Raw genomic sequence first — 6531 nt, 5'->3', positions numbered from 1 at the left:
AAAAAAAAAAAAAGATTTATTTTTGTGAAGGTTTAGTTTTTTAACTTTTTGTCCTTTATTAAAACTCCATGCAATAGATAAAATAGTTTTTTATCTTTTTTTTTAATTTATAATATTAAATATTGACTATAATAAATATATAAAAAATTTAAATTCAGAAGGTTTTCTACTTATAACTGAATTCTTAAATTTATGGTAATATTTTGGTGTGAGCCTGACTTTTTTTCAAAAAAAAAAAAAAAACAATCGGTTGACTTTTCGAAAATAACAAGTTTTTGTTTTTGTATTTGGCCTTACTATTTCAATGTGTGTTTTCTCTTAGTTGATAGCATTACATATTATATATGAATTATTCATAATCAACAATTTCGAATGGATTCACTCCTTCTGATAACTTTTAGTGTTTTCTTTTTCAAAAAAAAAATTTGATAAAAAAATTGGATGAAACAAGCTTGTTGTTGGTGAATGAAATAGCCAGAAAAAAAAATTAAGGTTTATCTCTTTCTTTCTTTCTTTCTTTCTTTTTTGTTTAGATTAAAATTTTGTAGAACCTTTTATTATAAGAACAATACAAAACTCTTTTTATGTAATTAAGTTCATCTGCATATTAATTGTTTATAGAGAAGTAACTTTACGGTTTCGAAGCTTAACAAACTATCTTGCAGAGCTCAACTCAACAAGACAACGACAGACTCAGGTTTAAGTGAACAAAACTGGTGTTTCTAATGTTTTTTAGCCTATTCACATTGTTCAATAGATATTTTCTTGACAATTGAGATGGAAGTATTACACAGAGGGGAATTCAAAATTTATATGTAAATGAAAACCTAATTACATAGGATCTCATTTATTTCTATTTGATGAAGGTCTTAATCTTAATCATTCAGATTTCTATTTAGCTATTACAATCAAAACTTTTGACTGGCAACGGCAAGTATGAGAAGAAGGCGTACGTCTTGACAAGACACCTCGACAACAAGGTTGCTACCCTTCACCTTAGAGATCTCCAGAGCCAAGCTTACCGAACTTTTCAAAGATCAAGCTAACTACATTAGCATACCAGTTCTGTGTCCTTGCAAGCCTGCTCACTACAAGTACTGCGCGAATATAAATTCATAGTGGCTATTTTTTTTTTTACTTGATATATTAATTTATGTATTAAAGTTTTTCTTCTAATGTTCCGTATGTCGGGCAGTATCAGTGATCAAATGGTAAATACAAGGTATGTTAGTCATGTGTAAAAGTAGGGCTGCATTTACATATGTCTTGAAAAGGATGAATATTGAGAATGCAATCATTGTAGTAAACCAAAAGATATTATAAGGATATATGAAGTTATTTTTTCTCCTTTTTTTTTTTTAAAACAAAAAAAACTTATGGAGTAATCATGTGTGTGTTTTTCTTTTGGTCGCTTTTTCAAATTATTTTATTTTTTAATTAAAAACCGACCACTTATAGTCATTTTTTCTGTAAATATTTTTCTTAAATTTTTTTAATCAAAAAGCGACCACAAGTGGTCGATTTTTGCATAATATTTTAAATTTATCTTTTAATGTAAAGCTACCGCAAGTGGTCGCTTTTACAAAATATTTTTTTAATCAAAACCGACCATCATTGGTCGCTTTAGGTTTTAAAAAAAACATTATTTTGATATAAAAATTTAAGAAGAATTTTGAAATTATTATTTTAAAATTTTAAAATATAAAAGAGACCAAATATGGTCGCTTTTCTTGCGACCACCCACAGTGGTCATAAAAACTATTTTTTCCAGTAGTGCAAATTTCATTTGAAGAGATTCTGGGGGTAGGAACATCATCACAAAAAAATTGCCACCTAAAACACTAGCAAAGCACAACTTTTTGACTTTATTAAGCATTAAAATGAGTAAGACATACAATAGAGAAAGAAAAGAGTCAAATCACTAAGAACTTGAATATTCATGTATTGTAAATTTGGGAAGCTTTTTATCAAGCAAAGAGCAGACGAAACCAACTCGAATGGATCGAAATACATACCAGATATGCAAAAACGTTTGACAGAATGAAGAGCAAAAGGACTCGTTGCTGGTACCAAGGACTAGGAATAGAGAATAACAGAAGTCACGACGACTATAAATCAAAATATATTCCCTCAATGAAAATACTTTGAGATGAATTAAGTAGAAATGCTTTAGAGTAGATAAAGGTTCAAAAGACTTGGTAATATTAGATATTCCAGCAGCCCCTGAATAACATAATTCTCCATATGTAAGATGTTGAATGCCATTCGTAGAAAGCAAAAAAAATTTCAATTCATCAATATTAATGGATAAATAGAAAAACTAAAAAATGCAAAGAGTGAACTTTGAAATTGGTCTTAAACGAAGGGTAAAAATTGACGGACAATCTTTGTAAAGTAATTGCAAGAGGTCCTAAATCCATTATCCTTTTCCAGAGTGTTTCATTAAGTGTAAACCCACGAAGTCTGCACCATATATATCTCCTGTCTCTTTGATAAGATGTTTGGCCTCACATCTTTAAAAGTCAAAAACATAAGAATTTCTTCAATTAAGGTGCTTAATGTGCGGAAGGTGAAGTTCGACAACAATACTATGTTTTGCCCATCGAACTCGAGTAGCAAATAGTGAAAATCTGGATGTGTTTCTGTGAAATCCACATTGATTTCAAAGCAAACAGTGAGAATAGTTGCAAAAAATCAGTGTCTTGAAGCACCAAAATTATTTCTTTGGAACTGGTAACTGAAGTTAACCACACCGTACTTGATATTTTCTAGAACAAATAAGACTTCGACCTTTCTAGCTACTATATAGTAGCACAAACATGAAACATGAAAAAATTATAGTAGTTTCTCGAAGTTTGCTCATTGTGAAGCTTCTATAATTTAACCAGGTGTTTGCTTTGCTTCATTTTGGCTAGTTTTAATTGTTGACATGGTCGTATAGCATTCGTCATGGGTAAAAATAGTATGTTAAATCCAGATATTGCCTCCTCGGACATGATCTTTGTACAAGAAAACAAAGAGCTAGTGAGGGCCGAAATAGAATATCGTATGTAGTGTTGAATCCAATTTGAAGATCTTTCGAACAAGCAAGGAATGAGTGACCACAAGCACCGCTTAAGCGCTCGACATACAGTTAATCCGTCACATATGACGTAACATAACATAACTAGTTAGAGAACTCTAGAGGCAATTTCAGATTTACAGCAAAAATGAATATTAGGTCAACTTAACAGAAAAATAAAGATACGTAGAAGTAAGACGACACACAAACTAGTACAAGTCTGCATAATTCTAATTCCAATATAGGTGCCATAACAGATCATTGGAACATGATAGCCACATCCAAGTAATCTTCTATCTGAAATTTTTCACTTAGTGGTTTGCTGCCATCATCTGGTCGCCTTATATTGAGATAAGAAAACATTCTCCGCATCTTTCTAACAATAAATCACCCCCTTTTATCAGGATAGACAAATTTGTCTTGATTCTGGAGCAACCTCTTTAACCAGATCAGTTAGTTCGCGCAGAGTAGCATCTATCAATGTATAGATTTGGACCTCATCGTTGGGTTCCTTGCCTCTCACGACAAATTCATTCTCATTGTGATGGCCTCCAACCTTAGTGAAAACACGAAGCAACAGAGGACAAGTTTTCTCGCGATCGACGGGTACAGGGAGTGGAAGAATCCTTACGAGAGATAGACCAAGCGGGCCACCTCTTGGTGAAGGAGATGACAATAGTCTTCCTCTTCTTTGAACATCCGCCATTGTTGTCACTCCCGTTTCGTCGTCGATCTGTCACTCGCAACACAACCGCTCGACATACAGTTAAGCTAGCTATCCTTATATTATTTCTGCTAATGAATATCGATATGAGTGGAACATTTGTTGAATGCCAGAAACAACAATCAAATTACAGTCATTTTTAAACAAAAACTTCAGCCAAAATCCAACAAAAACATCCAAATTACAGTCACTTTTCAGCAAAAACAACAACTGAATTCCATCAAAAGCACTATCTAAATCGCAACCATTTTAAGTAAAAAATAACAACTAAATTCCAACATAAAGACCAACCAAATTGTAGCAAAAATAGTGTCCAAATTGCTATCATTTTCAACAAAAAAAAAAAAAGCCAAACCAAAAATATAGCAGTCAATATTTTAAGGGTTCAGCTCCAGCAAAAACAACATGAAACAATCCCTACGCCATCTTCAAAATCAACAAAAACAATAGCAAGATATCATCACTTGCAATGCATTAGAAACACCTTAAACTTACTAGAAAATCATCGTAATGGCACAAAAATATCAATAAAAAATAACATAAATGACTAGCACGTGTATATAAAGAGTGAGTCATTTTTACCCCAAAAAATTGTTATAGCTTCAAAATGTAGGTTTATTTTCTTTTGTGCATTGAGAACTTTCCCAAACAAAATATGGTTCAATGTCTACTTCGATATCTCCCATTTGTTCTTGTTCCACTTTATTTCGTTCTCTTCTAACTTGAAAAACAATAACAAGTATAATATTAACTCCAGCATAAAAATCGACATTACATGTCTTTTCTGACGAAATACAGAGGTAGTTTCTGGCGTCACAGTGTAGTAACTGCAAGTTCTTTTATTATTGCCAGGTTTGTGACCTGTGCTGCAATTTAGAGAGTCTTGCTTTCGTTTTATCTTTGTTCGATTAGCTCCAACTTCATCTTCTTCCTTCTTTCGTGACTTTGGTTTTCTTTCTTTCTTATTAACTTTTGTAATTCTTGGAGGTAGAGGAGGAAGTTTACTTGACTTAAGGTTCCCTCAACATCAATTAACCTCTAAACAACTGTCTGCGAAAAACTCTAACAAATGACTGAGTCAAGTAACCATATATAAACTGGGACAAGGCCCCCAGTAGACCTCAAAACTAAATATAAGATAAAAGGACTGCAAGACATAAGACCTTCCGAAACATAGAAGGCTCAACACTTGTCTCTGCAACTCTGTCTGAATGATCTACTGATTCTCTTGACCCCTATACACCGGGCCTCTGAACCTGAGAGGGTGGAGAGGGGGGGGGGGGTCAGGACAAAAGTACTGGCACGCAGAGATATCAAAACAAAATATAATATTTTTACAAATATAGTTGAGAGTCATTATAAAGCAATTTCGTATCAAATAATTTGAAAGCACATGGGTGTAATGCAATAGTTTTCTCAATAACAATGAAATACAACTGAGATAGGTGGAATACCCTACATAATTTACACCAACTGTCTAACCTCGGTTGCCGCCGAGATTAGAGTATAAGTGAGGGAGAGACACTCAAGACCACAAAGCATGGTGTCTCGATCCACTGGTAGTGCTCAAGATCACTTAGCCCGGGCTCCTACCTATAGTCCCAATTTGGGAATGACATGAAGTCAAGTACACAATATCACTTAGCCTGATACCAAAATTTCGTGTTGGCAAACACGTTTTCCAGCGATGAGCCCTTAATCTCAAACGCCTTCTTTGGGCATCCACCTTTCTCATGTAAAAATTAATGCATTCAAATTTTATCTGATTCAATCACATATCATGTTCTGTAGGGTATCGTCATACTCGACTTGAAAGTCCTCAATATCACTTCCACATATGCATAACCATGTAAAAATCAAGGTGCTTCATCATTTACAAGTGGTGAATAATATTTATTTCAAATTCATGCTCTCTTTTGTTGATCACAATATGATATGGGGTATCAAGACATTATAATGGGTATTTGAAAGCAATTTATCATTTATATTTATCAAACTTCCATGGAAAATCTCAAATCACATATGCATGGTTTCAACCATTGAAGTATATAAGCAAACAATTCCCATGACATAAAGAAAGATGACTTAGAAATCATATTGAAAGCATGTTATTAGCATTTGATTGAAAACCCCCATTTAAAAGCATGCATGTTCATAAAAACTACACCCATGAGATTTTAGGATAACCCCACTTACCTCTATTTCCAGGGATAATAGATGTTTCTTGAAGCTTGCGGATTGGTGATTCCCAATATGTAATTATCTTTGAAAACCTACGGTCGAATCTTGAGCTATTTGGGTTTTTTATTTTGAAACCCTAAGGAGAATCTTTGAGCACTTTTGATGAATGAAGGTGTATTTTGGGGTCCTTGGAACTGAATTTCATGTTTTAGGGCTAAGTAAGGGTGGAAAAGAACCACTTTGTCCCCAAAACGGAGTGTTTAAGTCACTAGAATTATTTACATAGGCCCCGCCCATCCCATTGCCTATGTTCACATAGGCGCCGCCTAGGCTGTCGCCTATGTTTACATAGGCACTGCCTAGGCTATTGCCTATGCTTTCCGGTGGCCATGGGCAATTGGTTAGGCAACGCATATCACTTTGAAAGTCCATAACTTCTTGCTCGGGTGTCAGATTTTAGCCAAATTGGTATCGTTGGAAAGCTAACTCGAATACCTATCATTTGACACATAGTAGGCTTCCTAATTCGACATATACAGAGAGTTATGGTCAATGGAAGCTGACA

At 33.9% G+C, this 6531-nt stretch overlaps 1 long non-coding RNA gene across 3 annotated transcripts in view; it reads right to left on the bottom strand.

Annotated features, from left to right (window-relative positions):
• Positions 1–3170: 3170 nt before the first annotated feature.
• The window catches only part of LOC107863193, a 16994-nt gene continuing 13633 nt past the window's right edge, over positions 3171–6531 (bottom strand). Inside the window, exon 5 of one of the 3 annotated variants that reach the window (XR_001672114.2) lies at positions 3171–5041. This is a non-coding gene — a long non-coding RNA (uncharacterized LOC107863193). The other 2 variants (XR_007053652.1, XR_007053651.1) reach the window with 2 other exon arrangements.

Source organism: Capsicum annuum, chromosome 3 (assembly GCF_002878395.1).
Source record: "Capsicum annuum cultivar UCD-10X-F1 chromosome 3, UCD10Xv1.1, whole genome shotgun sequence".
Taxonomy (NCBI): Eukaryota; Viridiplantae; Streptophyta; class Magnoliopsida; order Solanales; family Solanaceae; genus Capsicum; species Capsicum annuum.
This window is presented reverse-complemented; position numbering and strand designations above follow the sequence as displayed.